Source organism: Bubalus bubalis, chromosome 6 (genome assembly GCF_019923935.1).
Source record: "Bubalus bubalis isolate 160015118507 breed Murrah chromosome 6, NDDB_SH_1, whole genome shotgun sequence".
NCBI classification, from domain to species: domain Eukaryota; kingdom Metazoa; phylum Chordata; class Mammalia; order Artiodactyla; family Bovidae; genus Bubalus; species Bubalus bubalis.
Window position 1 is genome coordinate 20,367,043 of NC_059162.1, and position 22,251 is coordinate 20,389,293.

Sequence of the window (22,251 nt, forward strand, 5' to 3'; positions counted from 1 at the left end):
TCACACCAAAAACTGACTCAAGCAACAATCATGAATGGATGCTAAACCTGGTGAGAGACAGTTTAATGCAGAATAGGATTATTTGTAAAGTCTCAAACTTCCTGCCCACAAAACTGACAGATTAACATTATGTTCCTCCAAATAGGCATAATGCTTTAAGAACACAGCATCACTTCTGTGATATTTCTACCCCAAACTGAATAACTTGAATCTAATTTTTAAAATAATCAGACAAATACAAATTTGTGGTTATTTTACAAGTTACTGATCTATAGTCTTAAAAAATTAAAGGGACATGAAAGATAAGGAAAGATCAAAGAACTGTTTCAGACTGAAGAAAACTAAAAAGAACTAAAGAGACATGACAATTAATTCTAACAAATGGCCCTGGATCTTTAAAGACTATTTCTGAGATAACTGGCAAAATTCAGCTAGGGTCTGTGGATTCGACGATAGTACTGTGTCAATGTTCATTTCCTGATTTGGGTGGCTGTTCAGATGTTACACAATTGTTGTAATGTAGTGAACTGTGTCTTCCCGAAATTCATGTGTCTTCCCAAATTCACATGTTGAAGTCCCTAACCCCCAATGTTCAACAGTACGTGAACCATGAACTTCCAGATGTTGAAGCTGGATTTAGAAAAGGCAGAGGAACCAGAGATCAAATTGCCAACATCTGCCGGATTATCGAAAAAGCAAGAGGGTTCCAGAAAATCATCTATTTCTGCTTTACTGACTATGCCAAAGCCTTTGACTATGTGGATCACAACAAACTGTGGAAAATTCTGAAAGAGATGGGAATACCAGACCACCTGATCTACTTCTTGAGAAATCTGTATGCAGGTCAGGAAGCAACAGTTAGAACTGGACATGGAACAACAGACTGGTTCCAAACAGGGAAAGGAGTACGTCAAGGCTGTATATTGTCATCCTGCTTATTTAACTTCTATGCAGAGTACATCATGAGAAACACTGGGCTGGAAGAAGCACAAGCTGGAATCAAGATTGCTGGGAGAAATATCAATAACCTCATATATGCAGATGACACCACCCTTATGGCAGAAAGCAAAAAAGGACTAAAGAGCCTCTTGATGCAAGTGAAAGGAGAGAGTGAAAAGGTTGGCTTAAAGCTCAACGTTCAGAAAACTAAGATCATGGCACCTGGGCCCATCACTTCATGGCAAATAGACGGGGAAAACAGTGGAAAACAGTGACAGACTTTAATTTTTTGGGCTCCAAAATCACTGCAGATGGTGACTGCAGCCGTGAAATTAAAAGATGTTTACTCCTTGGAAGAAAAGTTATGACCAACCTAGACAGCATATTAAAAAGCAGAGACATTACTCTGTCAACAAAGGTCCATCTAGTCAAGGCTATGGTTTTTCCAGTGGTCATGTATGGATATGAGAGTTCGACTATAAAGAAAGCTGAGTGCTGAAGAATTGATGCTTTTGAACTGTGGTGTTGGAGAAGACTCTTGAGAGTCCCTTGGACTGCAAGGAGATCCAACCAGTCCATCCTAAAGGAAATCAGTCCTGAATATTCACTGGAAGGACTGATGTTGAAGGTGAAACTCCAGTACTTTTGGCTACCTGATGCGAAGAATTGACTCATTTGAAAAGATCCTGATGCTGGGGAAGATCGAAGGCAGGAAGAGAAGGGGACAACAGAGGATGAGATGGTTGGATGGCATCACTGACTCAATGGACATGAGTTTGAGTAAACTCTGGGAGCTGGTGATGGACAGGGAGGCCTGGTGTGCTGCAGTCCATGGCATCGCAAAGAGTCAGCTATGACTGAACTGAACCCCCAATGTGACTGTGTCTGGAGATAAGGTCTATACGGAGGTAACTAAGGTTAAATGAGGACAAAAGGGGCCTTGATAAAAAGACATGAGTGTTCTTATAATAGACATCAGAGAACTCTCCTTCCTCCCAAACCTTCCTCCACCACATGAGGACACAGTAAGAAGGTAGTCTGTCTACAAGCCAGGAAGAGAACTTTTCCCAGAAACTGAACCCTGTCAGACCTTGATCTAGCCTTCCCATCCTCCAGAACTCTGAGAAAAATTTCTGCTGTTTAAGCCACACAGTTTGTGGTATTTTGTTATAGCATCCCAAGCTTATTAATACAACTATATATGGAGAATAGCTGTTTTTATGGACATTGCTTCCCAAGTGGCACTAGTGGTAAAGAACCTGCCTGCCAGTGCAGGAGACTTAAGACTTGGGTTCAATCCCTGGGTCAGCAAGATCCCTTGGAGGAGGAAAAGGCAATCCACTCCAGATTCTTACCTGAATCCCATGGACAAGGGAACCTGGCAGGCTATAGTCCACGGGGTAGCAAAGAGTCAGACACGACTGAAGCAACTTAGCAGCAGCAGCAGCATGGACACTGAAGTATTAAATAGGGTATCATGTCTGCAACATACTTCCAAATAGTTCTGAAGTGTGTGTAAGTGTACATGTGTGTATAAAAGAGCAGTTAAGAGATTAAAGTAAATATGGTAAAACATTAATTACTGGGGAATCTGGAGAGAGGCACACAAGAGATCTTCGTAGTATACTGCAACTTTAATTTGAAATTATTTAAAAATAACAATTAAAAAAATAGACTTCAACTACTACTTACCAAAAATAACAATTAAAAAAAATAAGACTTCAACTACTACTTATCAAAAATAACAATTAAAAAAAAATAGACTTCAACTACTACTTACCGTTGCCTTCTGGTATAAGTTATAATAGTCTTTTGCGTGAATTACTATATGAGCCTCTTAACTGGTCTCCCTGCTTCTGCCTTTGCCTCACTTCAGTCTAGATCCTTTCAGAATATAAATCTGATCATGTTACTCTGCTGCTTTAAATTGCTCCCATAATGGCTCCCATCCTTACTCAGGGTAAAGATCAAAGTCCTTACATTCTGAGCTTGCATTATCTCTCCAATCCCTAGTCCTGGTAACCATTCGTTCCCTTCCAGCTATTCTGGCCACCTTGCAGCTGCAAGACGTACAACACGCCTGGCATACTCCTATTTGGCATATTCCCACTTCAGGGTCCTTTGAGCTCCCTGCTCCCTCTGCTTGGAACATTCTTTCCCCAGATAATCTCATAGTTTATGCTCTCGCCGTTTTTTAAATCTTCACCCAAATGTCACTTTCTCAGTGGCTTTCTGTATTTCCCTGACCAGGAAAACGGCAACATCAAACCACCAATACTATTGTCCTTCTGTGTTACCCTCCCCCGCAGCAATATAATTTACTTAATTTATTTTTTGCCTGTCTTGCACTGCGAGGGTAAGGGCTTTTGTCGGTTTTGTTTAGTGTTGAATTCTCAGCCCCTAGGACTATGCCTAACAGAGTAGGTTTTCAATCACTATTTCTTGGAAAAGTAAATAAGAAAAAAAGAAAGGAAAATACAAAGAAAAGGAATAAAAAATTGAGTACTATAGTCTTTTCAGTTTGGTTAATAACCCCATAAAGTAGCTGGCCTCTGAGTAACTACACAGGGTAGACAAGAACTAGATACCATTAGGTATTGTAATTAGTGCACAATTTTAAGAATAATCGTTTTTCTTAGGTATTGATTTTAGAACCCAAGTCCCAAGTAAATGACTTCAATGTACACTGAAAGAACCACATCTAAGCTAAAAAACTCAAACTCGTCTCTTAACAGTTGTGAAGTATCAACTCAGAAATTCTTTGAATAATTTGCCACTCAGAACATTTGTTAAATATCATTATATACAACAATTGACTAATTTCAAACATTCCCTAACTCTAAACAGAAAACCATTCAGTGTCATTAATGATCTGTAAAGAGCAAAAGAAAATTAGAATCTAAATATCCACTAATAGTAGAGCTGACAATCATTAAATCAAATATGAAAACCATACAGAAAATAGAAAAATGGTTTACATACTGAAAGTAAACAAAAAAGGTATATCAACCTTGCCTGCTGCTTCCCCTTATTTTCTACATTTAAATCCTTCCTGTTAATCCTTTCTTGCATATTCCTGAATTTAAGATAAGATTGTTTATAACATGCACATTTTACATACTGCTACTAAATAAATTTGAAAAGTACTTCCAGTTAGCTGAACGAAGCCATCAACTGTAAAATAAACACTGATTTCAAACATGTTAAAATGTGAAAAGACAATGTACATCTTAGAATTGATGAAGTACATAACTTCTAATTCATTTTTCCCCTCTTCACTGTGAGGGAAATTAAAATGGAGGTATCTTGTTCAGGCTTCAGAAGTAGGGGAACAGGCCTCTGACCAACTTCTGACTTTGCCTGAACCCTGCATGGACTACAAGCCTGCCTGCTGGCACACCAACTGTTACCAGCTAGTCGAGTGGCATTTTAGGTAAGAAAAGGAGTGTCTCTTCGAACCTCTTAAGCCCCTGAGGGCCTGGCCAGCCCTGATGATGATATCGGTTTGTGGCCTGGGATTATAAACAGGAGCCCCCAAATCCTTTCCCAATGGAGACTCCAAACTGCTGGAGTCTTCTCAGCACTGTTAATGTGGGACTTCTCAGGACTGTTCAAATCCGGATGTAGGTCGGCTCAATATGGTAATGTTTATCCAGGTGGCACTTCTGGTAAAGAACCTGCCTGCCAATGCAGGAGACATAAGAGACACAGGTTCAATCCCTGGAATGGGAAGATCACCTGAAGGAATGCATGGCAACCTACTCCAGTATTCTTGCCTGGAGAACCCTGTGGACTGAGGAGCCTGGTGGGCTACTGTCCAAAGGGTTGCAAAGAGTCAGACACAACTGCTCAAGTAACACACACATGCTGCTACTTCTATTTTTTTTCTAATGACTATTGAAATTACATAATCTTCTATTGGAGAAGGCAATGGCACCCAACTCCAGTACTCTTGCCTGGAAAATCCCATGGACAGAGGAGCCTGGAAGGCTGCAGTCCATGGGGTCACTGAGGGTCGGGCATGAGTGAGCGACTTCACCTTCACTTTTCACTTTCATGCACTGGAGAAGAAAACGGTAACCCACTCCAGTGTTCTTGCCTAGAGAACCCCAGGGACGGGGGAGCCTGGTGGGCTGCCGTCTATGGGGTCACAGAGTCGGACACAACTGAAGTGACTTAGCAGCAGCAGCAGCAGCGATCTTCTATTAAAAGTTGAAACTATTTGTTAACGAATTCTTAGAACCTGAAACGAAAAGTAAAACTTTTGGCAAAATACCCATTTGCCTCTACCCTACTTCAGTTTCTCATCATTACAACAACAAACCTCTTAATTACTCATCTGTATCTCTAGTTTCAGTGCATTCTCCAAACTCCTGGGAATTAATTCCACCAGCATGCTTGTCCCTAGGTACAAAGATATTCTTTACAGCACTATTTTCAACAAAAGACTGGAAATATTCTAAAATTAATAGGGGCTTCAGTTCAGTCACTCAGTTGTGTCCGACTCTTTGAGACCCCATGGACTGCAGCACACTAGGTAGGCCTCCCTGCCCATCACCAACTCACAGAGTTTATTCAAACTCATGTCCATTGAGGCAGTGATGCCATCCAACCGTCTCTTCCTCTGCTGTTCCCTTCTCCTCCCGCCTTCAATCTTTCCCAGCATCAGGGTCTTTTCCAATGAGTCAGTTCTTCGCATCAGGTGGCCAAAGTATTAGAGTTTCAGCTTCAACATGAGTCCTTCCAATGAATATTCAGGACTGATTTCCTTTAGGATGGACTGGCTGGATCCCCTTGCTGTCCAAGGGACTCTCAAGAGTCTTCTCCAACACCACAGTTCAAAAGCATCAATTCTTCTGTGCTCAGTTTTCTTTATAGTCCAACTCTCACATCCATACATGACTTCTGGAAAAACCATAACTTTGAGTAGATGGACTTTTGTTAGCAAAGTAATGTCTCTGCTTTTTAATATGCTATCTAGGTTGGTCATAACTTTTCTTCCAAGGAGCAAATGTCTTTTAATTTCACGGCTGTAGTCACCATCTGCAGTGATTTTGGAGCCAAAGAAAATAAAGTCTGCCATTGTTTTCCCTTGTTTCCCCGTCTATTTGCCATGAAGTGATGGGACCAGATACCATGATCTTAGTTTTCTGAATGTTGAGTTTTAAGCCAACTTTTTCACTTTCAGTAATTATGAATAAAGTCACTACAAATATCTCTTAATAATATCTTTAAAATAGCAAAATTTAATAATTTTGATGAAGTCTAGCTTACAAAAATTTTTTTAATGGCCTGTGTTGTTTGTGTCCTATCTAAGAAATCTCTGCCTACCCCAAGGTCACCAAGACTTTCTCAGACATAAAGGTGAAAAGCCTGAAAACTGCAGGGTGTTTACTTTCACCCTTCCTCTACAACTAGATGTTCCAGCCAGACCAGTAAGACAAGAGAAAGGAATAAAAGGCATAGAAACTGGAAAGGAAGAAATTAAACTGTCTCTTGTTGCAAACAACAAGATTTGTTCACAAAATAGGTACTAGAACTAGTGAGTGAGTTTTGGTAGAGTTGTAGGATATGCAATAGGCAGGGAAAAATTTTTTTTTAGTAGTAGTACCATTTACAAGAACATGAAAGACAGAATCTAGCAAAATAAAATCTTTATGCAGAAAAAAAAAAATACAATACATGGATGAAAGAAATCAAATAAGACCTAAATAAGTTGAGAGAGACATCGTATTTATGGGTCAGAAAACTCAATATTGTTAAGATGCCAATTCTCCTCCCATTTAATGTATAGATTCAGCATAATCATAATCAAAATCTCAGCATCATTTTTGGAAAAAAACAAACTGATTCTAAAATTTAAATGGAAAGACAAAAGACCTAGAATAGCTAAAATAACTTTGAAAATTTTGCTGGAGGATTCACATTACCTGATTTCAAAATAAGATATAATAATCAAGGCAGTAAGCTTTAGAAAAAGGACAGACACACAGATCAATGGGACAAAACAGAGTTCAGAAATAGACTCGTCTGGTTAATTGATTTTTGACAAAGGTACACAGGCAATTTAATGAAGAAAGGACATAGTTTGACATCCATTAAAAAAAAAAAGAAGACCTCATACCATTTGCAAAAATTAGCTCAAAATGCATTACAGACTGAAATGTAAAACCTAACTATAAAACTCCTGTAAATTCAGCATCTGCAGGATCTGTACTGTTGCTCCTTTTCCATTTCAGGTATAGTAATTTGCATCTTTTCTTTTTCCCTTAATCTGGCTAAAGATTTATTAATTTCATCAATCATCTCAAAGTAGTTTTAATGGCATTTTAAATGGGAAACAAACTGACAATATATATTTGCAAAGTCAAATCCCTTCAATCTGGCAATTCTCTGGCACATGTGCCCAGGTACAGAACCAAAAGTATCCATAACAGCACTACTTATCACAGAAAAGTAACTATAATATAGATTGAATCCTGAGTAGTTATGATTTTTTGAATCTAACTAATAGATTATTTTTTAATTTGATGAGATCTGATGCAGCCTGGCAAAGACATCTACTTGGATAGGAAACACCACCTCATTTAAAATTTTGAAGATAAAAAATTATTTCAAACTAATACTCAGCCACAAAACACATGTTAATAAAAGCAAACACACATATATGGTCATATATGTGGCAGCTAAACCAGCTGAGACTGAGGCCTTTTTTAGGTTTTCTACTTCTTGAGCCAATAAGGGTTAATATGTTTATGGACATTTTCTCATTTCCTTTAGGCCTTAAAGCTTATTAATGTAAAGTTGAACATGTATTGTTTACAATTTTTAAAAAATCTCTGCATCTACATTAGTCCTCTTTTAAGAACACTCTGGGTAAAAAATAAAATGATATACATATATATAAATCTCATACACATATGGAATATTATTCAGCCTTTAAAAGGACAGAAACTTCAACACGTCATAATATGGAGGAATCTTGCCAAGACCTTATGCCAAGTAAAATAAGTCAGTCACAAAAGGACAAATACTGTCTGATTCCACTTAACGAGGTACCTCAGTTCAGTTCAGTCGTTCAGTCGTGTCCGACTCTTTGCGACCCCATGAATCGAAGCACGCCAGGCCTCCCTGTCCATCACCAACTCCCGGAGTTCACTCAGACTCACATCCATCGAGTCAGTGATGCCATCCAGCCATCTCATCCTCTGTCGTCTCCTTCTCCTCTTGCCCCCAATCCCTCCCAGCATCAGAGCCTTTTCCAATGAGTCAACTCTTCGCATGAGGTGGCCAAAGTACTGGAGTTTCAGCTTTAGCATCATTCCTTCCAAAGAAATCCCAGGGCTGATCTCCTTCAGAATGGACTGGTTGGATCTCCTTGCAGTCCAAGGGACTCTCAAGAGTCTTCTCCAACACCACAGTTCAAAAGCATCAATTCTTCGGCGCTCAGCCTTCTTCACAGTCCAACTCTCACATCCATACATGACCACAGGAAAAACCATAGCCTTGACTAGATGAACCTTCGCTGGCAAAGTAATGTGTCTGCTTTGGAATATGCTGTCTAGGTTGGTCATAACTTTCCTTCCAAGGAGTAAGTGTCTTTTAATTTCATGGCTGCAGTCACCATCTGCAGTGATTTTGGAGCCCCCAAAAATAAAGTCTGACACTGTTTCAACTGTTTCCCCATCTATTTCCCATGAAGGGGTGGGACCAGATGCCATGATCTTCATTTTCTGAATGTTGAGCTTTAAGCCAACTTTCTCACTCTCCACTTTCATTTTCATCAAGAGGCCTTTAAGTTCCTCTTCACTTTCTGCCATAAGAATGGTGTCATCTGCATATCTGAGGTTACTGATATTTCTCCCTGCAATCTTGATTCCAGCTTGTGCTTCTTCCAGCCCAGCGTTTCTCATGATGTACTCTGCATATAAGTTAAATAAGCAGGGTGACAATATACAGCCTTGATGTACTCCTTTTCCTATTTGGAACCAGTCTGTTGTTCCATGTCCAGTTCTAACTGTTGCTTCCTGACCTGCATACAAATTTCTCAAGAGGCAGATCAGGCGGTCTGGTATTCCCATCTCTTGAAGAATTTTCCACAGTTTATTGTGATCCACACAGTCAAAGGCTTTGGCATAGTCAATAAAGCAGAAATAGATGTTCTTCTGGAATTCTCTTGCTTTTTCCATGATCCAGCAGATGTTGGCAATTTGATCTCTGGTTCCTCTGCCTTTTCTAAAACCAGCTTGAACATCAGCAAGTTCACGGTTCACGTATTGCTGAAGCCTGGCTTGGAGAATTTTGAGCATTACTTTACTAGCATGTGAGATGAGTGCAACTGTGCGGTAGTTTGAGCATTCTTTGGCATTGCCTTTCTTTGGGATTGGAATGAAAACTGACCTTTTCCAGTCCTGTGGCCACTGCTGAGTTTTCCAAATTTGCTGGTATATTGAGTGCAGCACTTTCACAGCATCATCTTTCAGGATTTGGAATAGCTCAACTGGAATTCCATCACCTCCACTAGCTTTGTTCGTAGTGATGCTTTCTAAGGCCCACTTGACTTCACATTCCAGGATGTCTGGCTCTAGGTCAGTGATTACACCATTGTGATTATCTGGGTCGTGAAGATCTTTTTTGTACAGTTCTTCTGTGTATTCTTGCCATCTCTTCTTAATATCTTCTGCTTCTGTTAGGTCCATACCACTTCTGTCCTTTATTGAGCCCATCATTGCATGAAATGTTCCCTTGGTATCTCTAATTTTCTTGAAGAGATCTCTAGTCTTTCCCGTTCTGTTGTTTTCCTCTATTTCTTTGCATTGATCGCTGAAGAAGGCTTTCTTATCTCTTCTTGCTATTCTTTGGAACTCTGCATTCAGATGCTTATATCTTGCCTTTTCTCCTTTGCTTTTCGCTTCTCTTCTTTTCACAGCTATTTGTAAGGCCTCGGCAGACAGCCATTTTGCTTTTTTGCATTCATTTTCCATGGGGATGGTCTTGATCCCTGTCTCCTGTACAATGTCACGAACCTCATTCCATAGTTCATCAGGCACTCTATCTATCAGATCTAGGCCCTTAAATCTATTTCTCACTTCCACTGTATAATCATAAGGGATTTGATTTAGGTCATACCTGAATGGTCTATTGATTTCCTCCACTTTCTTCGATTTCAGTCTGAATTTGGCAATAAGGAGTTCATGGTCTGAGCCATAGTCAGCTCCCGGTCTTGTTTTTGCTGACTGTATAGAGCTTCTCCATCTTTGGCTGCAAAGAATATAATCAATCTGATTGCAGTGTTGACCATATGGTGATGTCCATGTATAGAGTCTTCTCTTGTGTTGTTGGAAGAGGGTATTTGTTATGACCAGTGCATTTTCTTGGCAAAACTCTATTAGTCTTTGCTCATCTTCATTCCGTATTCCAAGGCCAAATCTGCCTGTTACTCCAGGTGTTTCTTGACTTCCTACTTTTGCATTCCAGTCCCCTATAATGAAAAGGACATCTTTTGGGGGTGTTAGTTCTAAAAGGTCTTGTAGGTCTTCATAGAACCGTTCAGCTTCTTCAGCGTTACTGGTTGGGGCATAGACTTGGATTACTGTGATACTGAATGGTTTGCCTTGGAAACGAACAGAGATCATTCTGTCGTTTTTGAGATTGCATCCAAGTACTGCATTTTGGACTCTCTTGTTGACCATGATGGCCACTCCATTTCTTCTGAGGGGGTCAAATTCACAGAAACAGAAATTGGTTACTAGGGGCTGGTAGGAATGGGGAGTTACTGTTTAATGAGTACCGAGTTTCAGTTTAAAAAAAACAAAAATTTCAAGAGTGACAGTGATGATGGTTGTTCAACAATGTTAATGTACGTAAGTAGTAAATAAGAAACTGTTAATAACGGAACTGGGCATACAGAGGAAGGTGAAGGGTAACTTGCTTTTCACTTTTTAACACATACAGAGTTTGAATTTTATTTACCATGTACTTTTATAATATAGTTTAAAAATCAGACTAGTGAATAGCTCCCTAACAATGTATACTGAAGTGACTCATTTGAAAATAACCCTCCCTTAACTACATAATCTATCATAGCTACCTTCTCACTTCTTACTTGCCTTCCTCATTCATATATCTACTACAATGGCCAGATGTCTCTCCATGTCCTCACCTAGGACTCACTATTTACTTAAAAAAAATATATATATGTCATTTAATATTAAATATACAAAAATACACAATTTATTAGGTGACATTCTTCTATAAAGTTTTTCTTTTTTGCCCCACCTTGTTCTCTTTCTCTTTTCATGAATATGACTATAGACACAGGGACTTTTTCATATTTCGTTACTGTCATTGTTTTTGATGTGCAAACTGTCCCACAGTTAGTCAGCAAAATCCTTTTTAAGCCAGCTCTTATACCCTTTTGATAAAGATCTCATTCATCTTTGAGGTCCTCTGAGATATTCTTGCCCTCTGGCCAAAGATGTTCATTCCATGAGCCTGATGTCTTCTACATAAGAAGATTTTACAAACTACTGATTCAATCCGGTTGGTACTTACAGAACTGGTCAAATTTCCTAACTCTTCTGGATCATTATTTATTTTTAAAGGAATTTGTCCATTTCATCTGAGTTTTCATTTACTGGCTAATGTTGCTAATATGATTTTTAAACTTCTACTTTACTTGTAGTCATGCCCCCTTTTCTAATCCTAATATTTTTTATTTAGGCTTTCTCTTTTTTTCTTCCTTGGTCAATCAGACAAAGGTTTATCTTTCACTGTGCTTTTTGAAGAAGCAAATTTTGTCTTTGCTGACCTTTTCTTTCTGCTGCATTTATTGTTTTTCTTTTTAATTTCCTTTCTTCTACTTTCCTTGGGCCTACTCTGTTGTTCTTTGCCTGTTTTTTAAACAAAAGATGCTTAGCTTATTAATTTCCAGCCTCTTGCATTTTAGGTTATATATTTCCCTTAATTACAGTTTTTACTGCATCCCAGCCCAGACTTCTTCCCTTAGCTCAAGATCCATATACCCACCTAACATGACATCTCCAATGATGTATCTAAAAGATACCTCAAACTCAACATATTAAAAACTAAATTATTGATTACCACCAAATCTTGTTCACTCAAAGCCTTCATCACTTAATTAACGACAACTCCATCCTTCTATCACTCAGGACACAAACCCTGGAATTATCTTTAATTGCTCTTTTTCTCATACTGTCAACAATTTGTTCTATCTTCAAAATGCATCCAGAAATCATTTATTTCTTACCACTTTCATCTCTGTCACTGCAATCTAAGCCACCATTATCTCTCACCCGGACTGTTACATTACTCTTGAAATAGGTCTCTCTGCTTTTTTCTATTCCTCCTTGTAGTCTATTCTTACCATGGCAGTGGATAATTCTTTTAAAAGATAAAGTCAAAGCATGTTGTTTCTCTGCTCAAAACCTTTCAATGATTTCTACTTCCACTCTGAGTAAAAGCCAAAGACTGCCCTCTGTGATCTGCCATCTCCCTTCTCTCTCTGACCTTGTCTACTTTCATGCAATTCAGCCAAAGTGTTCTGGAACACTATTCCTTGAACACACTCGATTCCCTCAAACTTTCAGGTCTTAATTCTAACTATTCCCTTTAACTAGAATCCTCTTCTCCAGATATCCACCGGGCTAACTCAGTGTCTTCAGGTCTCTGCTCAGCTCTCACTCTCTCAATGAAGCCTAATTTAAGTGCTTCCTTTAATACCACAACCTTTCCCACAATCTCAACCGTTCATTCCAATGCCCTTTACCCTGCTCTCTACTTTTTTCCCATAAGACTTCATCATTTTCTACCATACTAGATAATTTACTTTTTCATATTTATTGCTCCACAAGAAATTGTAATGCAGTCACTGATGGATCCCAAATAAACACATAGTAAGCACTCAAAAAAATGAGTCATTGGTTTTGATGTAGTGGTTCAGTGGATAAAGACTCTGCCTGCAATGCAGAGATACAGGAGTCATGGGTTTGATCCCTGTGAAAGGAAGATCCCCTGGAGAAGGAAATGGCAACCCACTTCAATATTCTTGCCTGGAAAATCCCATGCACAAAGGAGCTTGGTAGGCTACAGTCCATGGGGTTGCAAAGAAGCGCCACAAGTGAGGCGACTGAGCACATACACAGTATTCTTATTACTATTCAGCACTGTATATTTTTAAATTTCATGAATTTTGATTCATGAGTTATTCAGAAATATACATTTTAATTTCCAAGCAAAGGGGAAATTTTTCTTTTGGTTATTAACATCTAAATTAATACTACTACATGACTAAAGTACATGAATCCATACGATATAGAGCATCTGAAATGAAATAAATCTTTTCTGAGGGGCCAGAACGCATCACTAATTGGCTTAAATAGTCCTGATTTGTTAAAAAAAAAAAAAAAAAAAAAGCATACTTTGTAATTTTAAAGCACAGGGTTCTCTACATGTGAGTCAACTAAATCAGATTTGGTACGGTATTAAATTCTCTGTATTTTTACAAATTTGTATCTGTTTAAACTACCGAAAATTTAGAGCTACATTTTAACCCTCTCACTCAGATAACAAAGCTGGTAAATTTCCCTTTCCGTATAGGCATATTTTGGAGATACTGTGAGTTCAGTTCCAGTTTATTGTAAGTAAAGTTCCAAATATAGAAATAAAGTGAGTCACATCAATTTGTTGGTTTCCCAGTACATGTAAAACTCATGTTTGCACTATACTGTAGTCTATTAACTGTGCTGCTGCTGCTGATGCTAAGTCGATTCAGTCGTGTCCGACTCTGTGCGACCCCATAGATGGCAGCCCACCAGGCTCCCCCGTCCCTGGGATTCTCCAGGCAAGAACACTGGAGTGGGTTGCCATTTCCTCTCCAATGCATGAAAGTGAAAAGTGAAAGGGAAGTCACCCAGTTGTGTCCAACTCTTCACGACCCCGTGGACTGCAGCCTACCAGGCTCCTCCGTCCATGGGATTTTCCAGGCAGGAGTACTGGAGTGGGGTGCCATTGCCTTCTCGATTAAGTGTGCAATAACATTATGACTAAAAAAAAATGTACACACCATAATTTTAAAAAGCTGTTGAAAAAAATGGCATCAATACACTTGGTGCAGGATTGCCACAAACCTTCAGTTTGTAAGAAAAAACAATTATCTGCAGACTGCAATAAAACAAGGTATGCCTATACATCAATGTTTGTTGTATATACTGACATCCCTTTATTGGATGCATATAAATTTAAAACTGTTGACTCTTCCAGGTAAACTAAATTTTTTTGTCATTTTAGGGGCTCTGTTTTTAATGAATTTTTTTGCCTTAAAGTCTCATCTATTTGTTATTCAGTCAGCTACCATAGTGGTATGCTTTTGTTTATAATTACATTTAACCTTTAATTTTCCATTTTACATGTCTCTTTGTGTATGTATCAGTTCAGTTCAGTTGCTCAGTCATGTCCGACTCTTTGCAACCCCATGAACCGCAGCACGCCAGGCCTCCCTGTCCATCACCAGCTCCCGGAGTCCACCCAAACCCATGTCCATTGAGTCAGTGATGCCATCCAACCATCTCATCCTCTTTCGTCCCCTTCTCCTCCTGCCCTCAATCTTTCCCAGCATCAGGGTCTTTTCCAATGAGTCAGCTCTTCGCATCAGTTGGCCAAAGTACTGGAGTTTCAGCTTCAACTTCAGTCCTTCCAATGAACACCCAGGACCAATCTCCTTTAGGATGGACTGGTTGGACCTCCTTGCAGTCCAAGGGACTCTCAAGAGTCTTCTCCAACACCACAGTTCAAAAGCATCAATTCTTCAGGGCTCAGCTTTCTTTATAGTCCAACTCTCACATCCATACATGACCACAGGAAAAACCATAGCCTTGACTAAACGGACCTTTGTTGACAAAGCAATATTGCTGCTTTTTAATATGCTGTCTAGGTTGGTCATAACTTTCCTTCCAAGGAGTAAGCGTCTTTTAATTTCATGGCTGCAATCATCATCTGCAGTGATTTTGGAGCCTCAAAAAATAAAGTCAGCCACTGTTTCCCCAACTACTTGCCAAGAAGTGATGGGACCAGATGCCATGATCTTAGTTTTCTGAATGTTGAGCTTTAAGCCAACTTTTTCACTTTCCTCTTTCACTTTCATCAAGAGGTTCTTTAGTTCCTCTTCACTTTCTGCCATAAGGGTGGTGTCATCTGCATATCTGAGGTTACTGGTATTTCTCCTGGCAATCTTGATTCCAGCTTGTGCTTCATTCAGCCCAGCCTTTTTCGTGATGTACTCTGCATATAAGTTAAATAAGCAGGGTGACAATATACAGCCTTGATGTACTCCTTTTCCTATTTGGAACCAGTCTGTTGTTTCATATCCAGTTCTAACTGTTGCTTCCTGACCTGCATACAGGTTTCTCAAGAGACAGATCAGGTGGCCTGGTATTTCCATTTCTTGAAGAATTTCCCACAGTTTATTGTGATCCACACAGTCAAAGGCTTTGGCATAGTCAAAGCTGAAACAGATGTTTTTCTAGAACTCTCTTGCTTTTTCTATGATCCAGCAGATGTTGGCAATTTGATCTCTGGTTCCTCTGCCTTTTCTAAAACCAGCTTGAACATCAGCAAGTTCACGGTTCACGTATTGCTGAAGCCTGGCTTGGAGAATTTTAAACATCATTTTACTAGCATGTGAGATGAGTGCAATTGTGTGGTAGTTTGAACATTCTTTGGCATTGCCTTTCTTTGGGATTGGAATGAAAACTGACCTTTTCCAGTCCTGTGGCCACTGCTGAGTTTTCCAAATTTGCTGGCATATTGAGTGCAGCACTTTCACAGCATCATCTTTTGGGATTTGAAACAGCTCAACTGGAATTCCATCACCTCCACTAGTTTTGTTTGTAGTGATGCTTCCTAAGGCCCACTTGACTTCACATTCCAGGATGTCTGGCTCTAGGTGAGTCATCACACCATCGTGATTATCTTGGTCATGAAGATCTTTTTTGTACAGTTCTTCTGTGTATTCTTGCCACCTCTTCTTAATATCTTCTGCTTCTGTTAGGTCCCTACCATTTCTGTTCTTTACTGAGTCCATCTTTGCATTAAATGTTCCCTTGGTATCTCTAATTTTCTTGAAGAGATCTTTAGTCTTTCCGATTTTAATGTTTTCCTTTAGTTCTTTGCACTGATCGCTGAGGAAGGCTTTATTATCTCTCCTTGCTATTCTTTGGAAGTCTGCATTCAAATGGGTATATCTTTACTTTTCTCCTTTGCTTTTCACTTCTCTTCTTTTCACAGATATTTGTAAGGCCTCTGCAGACAGCCATTTTGCTTTTTTGCATTTCTTTTTTTTGGGAGGCGGGGGCGGCAGCCGAGAGGAGCTACCCCACGTCCCAGGTAAGAGAAAACCCAAGTAAGACAGTAGGCACTGAGAGAGGGCATCAGAGGGCAGACAGACCAAAACCACAATCACAGACCACAGGCCAATCTCATCACACGACCACAGCTTGTCTAACTCAATGAAACTAAGCCATGCCCTGTGGAGCCACCCAAGACGGGTGGGTCATGGTGGAGAGGTCTGACAGAATGTGGTCCACTGGAGAAGGGAATGGCAAACCACTTCAGTATTCTTGCCTTGAGAACCCCGTGAACAGTATGAAAAGGCAAAATGATACGATACTGAAAGAGGAACTCTCCAGGTCAGTAGGTGCCCAAAAGGCTACTAGAGATCAGTGGAGAAATAACTCCAGAAAGAATGAAGGGATGGAGCCAAAGCAAAAACAATACCCAGTTGTGGATGGGACTGGTGATAAAAGCAAGGTCCGATGCTGTAAAGAGCAATATTGCACAGGAACCTGGAATGTCAGGTCCATGATTCAAGGCAAATTGGAAGTGGTCAAACAGGAGATGACACGAGTGAACATCGACATTCTAGGAATCAGCGAACTGAAATGGACTGGAATGGGTGAATTTAACTCAGATGACCATTATATCTACTACTGCGGGCAGGAATCCCTTAGAAGAAATGGAGTAGCCATCACGGTCAACAAAAGAGTCCGAAATGCAGTACTTGGATGCAATCTCAAAAACGACAGAATGATCTCTGTTCGTTTCCAAGGCAAACCATTCAATATCACAGTTATCCAAGTCTATGCCCCGACCAGTAACGCTGAAGAAGCTGAAATTGAACAGTTCTATGAAGACCTACAAGACCTTCTAGAATTAACACCCAAAAGAGATGCCCTTTTCATTATAGGGGACTGGAATGCAAAAGTAGGAAGTTAAGAAACACCTGGAGCAACAGCCAAATTTGGCCTTGGAATATGGAATGAAGCAGGGCAGAGGCTAATACAGTTCTGCCAAGAGAATGCACTGGTCATAGCAAACACCCTCTTCCAACAACACAAGAGAAGACTCTATACATGGACATTACCAGATGGTCAACACCGCAATCAGACTGATTATATTCTTTGCAGCCAAAGATAGAGAAGCTCTATGCAGTCAGCAAAAACATGACCAGGAGCTGACTGTGGCTCAGATTGTGAACTCCTTATTGCCAAATTCAGACTGAAACTGAAGAAAGTGGAGGAAATCACTAGACCATTCAGGTATGACCTAAATCAAATCCCTTATGACTATACAGTGGAAGTGAGAAATAAATAGATTTAAGGGACTAGATCTGATAGACAGAGTGCCTGATGAACAATGGACAGAGGTTCGTGACATTGTACAGGAGACAGGGATCAAGACCATCCCTAAGAAAAAGAAATGTGTCTGTATAGATAGACTACTAAAAAAAAAAAATCCAAACTGATCATCTCTTGTTTAACTGACAGAATTATTATATTTACATTTAACTGTGAGTGATATATTTGGACTTTTTATCTACCCTGCTTTTCCTTTATGTCATGTTTCTCTATTCATGCCTCTGGGGAGTTTATTTAAATTCCATCTCCTCCCCTTCTAGGGCTGGAAATCACATATTCTATTCCAGTCATTTAGCATCTACTCTTAGGGGATATATATATGTGTGCACGCGCGTGTGTGTGTATAAACAAGGTCTCAAGTTAAACAATATTTAAACATCTCGTGTCCTGAAAAAATACAAGGATTTTAGAAAACTTTCATTTCAAATCAACTTCTTCTTGATCCACAATATGTTGTCTAGTGTTAGTTGACTTTTTTTAAGCTTCGCAAATTAAACATTATTTTATACAGATAATGTTTAGATGTACTCTCATGCTCACCAATCTATCTGCTCAACACTCACTTTCTCTCTCAGTCCCTCCTCCTGGGGTTATCTTCCTTCGTCCTTCAGTACACAACCACTGGCAGTGGTATAGCCGTGTTAGTACTTAGTTGTGTCTGACTCTCTGCAACCCCATGGACTCTAGTCCACCAGACTCCTTTGTCCATGGAGTTCTCCAAGCAAGAATACTGGAGTGGGCCCCCATTCCCTTCTCCAGGGGATCTTTCCAAGCTAGGGATCAAACCAGGGTCTCTTGTGTTGCAGGCAGATTCTCTACTGTCTGAGACACCAGGGAAGACCATTAGAAGGTCATAAAGCAAAGATCTGTTGGTTTCCAGCCTCCATCTTTTTGGAGATGAGTTCATTTTACCCTTGTTCTTAAGAAATTACTTTGCTAGGTGTTCAATTATAGATTGAAAGCTGTTTTTTCTCTGCACTTTGAATACTTGATCTCAATGTCTTCAGCCTTCCATTGTGGCTACCAGGCTGATTGTCCTTCCTTTAAAAGCTACCTGTCTGTTCTCTGTGGCTCTTTTTAAGGGTTTTCTCTTTATCTTTGAATGTATTCTTCAGTTTAACTACAGAGTGTGTAGGTATAAATTTCTTTTTATTTAATATTCTTCATATACATTCTACTTTCTGTACATTCATGTTTTTCATTAATTCTTAAAATTTCTCAGCCATTATTCCTTTATGGCTTGCTCTCATTTCTCTCCTGAGACTTCAATCACACATGTTAGATTCATTATTGTATCATTCCAATCAATTTGTCTCTTGCACTACATTTTGGATAAGTAATTTAGGTCTATCCCTCAGTTCATTAATCCACCGAAATTTTAATTTCAACAGTTATGTTTTTCATCTCTAACATTTCACTTTGGTTCTTCTATATATCTACATAATCATATTTGAGGGTCTTTCATTTCTTGCTACATTTGCAACTCCATCTTTTATTAAACATTTTATATATGACTATTTTATATCATTCCAATAGTTTAACTTTTTAGGGGCTTAGTCCTATTAAATCTCACTCAAAGTGACTTATCCGTGCATTTAGTAATTCTTTGCTGAATTTTATTTGTGGGAATTCAAAGAGCCTAACCAGAAAAAAGCTTCCTCTCAAAGTCTTTACAATTGCTCTGGCAGAAAGCGGGTCGAGCTGACCTTGGTCCAGTTTCACATCTTTCTCCGAGGGTTATTGCACTTTGCTGTGGGCCAAAGGTTTAGTTTCCCATTACTGCTAGTGTGGCCATTTGCCTTTAGAGAGAGAGCAGCCTTGCCTTTTTTGTTTGTCCACAGCTCATTGATCCTGCTTCATCTGCCTCTTCCCTTTTGTGAAAATAGGCCCTTAGAGAGTGCCTTACTTTTTTAGCATACTCAGTAATATATTAGAAATTATGCTTATAACCTTCCATAAAGAATTCCAAATAATTTGCAAAGATACTGCCCCTTCAAAGAGATGAGACATGAACTCTGCACTCCTTAAGTGTGTACTGTGCACAGTGACTTCCTTCCAAAGAGTACTGTTTGATTGGGGGGGAGGGGGGCGGCGCAGAGACTGATTTTATAGTGAAGAAACCTAACTAATACTGCCTCAGCCAGGTGATCAAGGGTAGCACCACTGGTGGTAAGTCATGCTGACAGGATGCTCCTGATGTGATGTGACGCAAATGGCACTTTTCCTGTGTTCTTTCCAAAAACCTATAACTCTAGCTAATCATAAAAAAAAACCCATATATATATATATACACACACACACACACACACATATATCAGACAAATTCATATATTTATTTGCTTGTTTTTGCCATGCTAAGTGTCTTGTGGGATCTTAGTTCCCTGATCAGGGACGGAACCCAAATCCCCTGCAGTGGAATTGTGGATTCCTAACCACTGGACCAGAAGACAAATCCATACTAAGGGACATTCTATAAATACCTGATTAATAATCCTCAAAACTGTTAAAAGTCCAAAGGAGCCTAAAGTGACATGATGACTAAATATAAGATGAAATTTTGGATGGGATCCTGGACAGAAAAAGACATTAGGCAAAAACTCAGGAAACCACAAAATATGGACTCTAGTCAGCAATTACATATCAATAATTGGTTCATTAGTTGTAACAAATGTACCATATACCAATGTAAGTGTTAACAACATGGGAAACTGGGTGTCGGGTATACCAGAACCCTCTATTCTAACTCTGCAATTTTCCTGTAAACCTAAAGCTATTCTAGAATAAAGTATTTTTTTAAAATTATATTACAATTTCTGCAGGATTTAGCTATGTTTTTAGTGCAAAAAATATAGTCTCCCTGCAAAATATCTAGTCTGTCTTATCATCTGAGACTGAAATTGTCCTGTTCACTCTTCTCCCCAGAACAATCTTGCTCTTTCCCAGAACCATGTTCTGGGAAACTCCACTGGGACACTTTCTCTTCCCTTAATTTCTGAGAAATTACTTTGCTGATCCTCTTCTCTACCTAGGATATCTTTTCTTCTGAAACACTCGTGTTTCCAACGTTCTTTCATTGGCCCTATTCTCTTCTCACTTAAGATATCGTGCCCCTAAGTGCTCATTCATTAACTGCTACAGATAAGCTTGCAATTTCCCAGTCTACATCTCTGTTCCAAAGCTCCCTCTCAAATACAATAAATACAACAGAGTAGTTATGAATATATTTCTTAAGTCAGAACTAGTTTTAAAAGCCAGCCCCTATTTCCAACTGCATGACTCAAGACTGCTCTTCTCATCTATGCAATGAGATAATAATAGTATCTATCTTTTCAAAGATTTTTTGTCAAACTTATGTAATATACATGAAATTCCTAGAACTGGATCAAGTATATAACTGAAAATAAATATTAGCCAATATTAGGATTATAAGCACTAGGAAAACGGTTAATTATCTATTAAACAAGTTGTCTCAGATGCCCTCCAAACACTCCAAATCCTTGTGTTCAAGTCCATTTTCATCACCTATCCCCCCAAATTTCCTGTCACCCAAGACAGAATCCACAGAATCCATTTTCTAAGCATTCTTCTAACTTCATCCCCAACATCCAAGTGGTCAGCACCTTCCATCAAATTCTACTTTCTAAATACCTCTTAGATCTTATCTGTCCTCTCCACTACCACTATATTCTATTTTTTTATTATTTTAATTGGAGGCTAATTATAATATTGTGATGGTTTCTGCCATTCACTGAGATGAATCAGCCACGGGTGTACATGTGTCCCTCATTCTGAACCCCCACTCCCACCTCCCTCCCATCCCATCCCTCTGGCTTGTCCCAGCGCACCGGCTTTGAGTGCCGTTTCATGCTTCGAACATGGACTGGTCATCTGTTTCACATACGGTAATATACATGATTCAATGCTGTCCTCTCAAATCATCCCACCCTCGTCTTCTCCCACAGAGTCCAGAAGTCTGTTCTTTACATCTGTGTCTCTCTTGCTGTCTCACATATAGGGTCGTTCTTTCCATCTTTCTAAATTCCATATATATGCGTTAGTATACTGTATTGGTGTTTTTCTTTCTGACTTACTTATAATAAGCTCCAGTTTCATCCACCTCATTAGAACTGATTCAAACCCATTCTTTTTAAAAGCTGAGTAATATTCCATTGTGTATAAGTACCACAGCTTTCTTATCCATTTGTCTGCCGATGGGCGTCTAGGTTGCTTCCATGTCCTGGCTATTGTAAACAGTGCTGCGATGAACATTGGGGTACACGTGTCTCTTTCAATTCTGGTTTCCTCGGTGTGTATGCCCAGCAGTGGGAATCCTGGGTCATAAGGCATTTCTATTTCCAGTTTTTTAAGGACTCTCCACACTGTTCTTCATAGTGGCTGTACTAGTTTGCATTCCCACCAACAGTGTAAGAGGGTTCCCTTTTCTCCACACCCTCTCCAGCATTTATTATCTGTAGACTTTTTGAGAGCAGTCATTCTGATCGGCGCTACCACTATATTCTTTCAGATCTTTGTAATTTGATTATTCTAGTGGCTTCTGACATTTCCCCCAAACATGGGGCTATTCATTTTTAGAAACTGT

General features: G+C 39.4%; 1 protein-coding gene across 8 annotated transcripts in view; it reads right to left on the reverse strand.

Moving 5' to 3' along the window:
* The window catches only part of RPRD2 (regulation of nuclear pre-mRNA domain containing 2), a 95,344-nt gene that overhangs the window by 54,808 nt on the left and 18,285 nt on the right, over window positions 1-22,251 (reverse strand). The window lies entirely within an intron of this gene.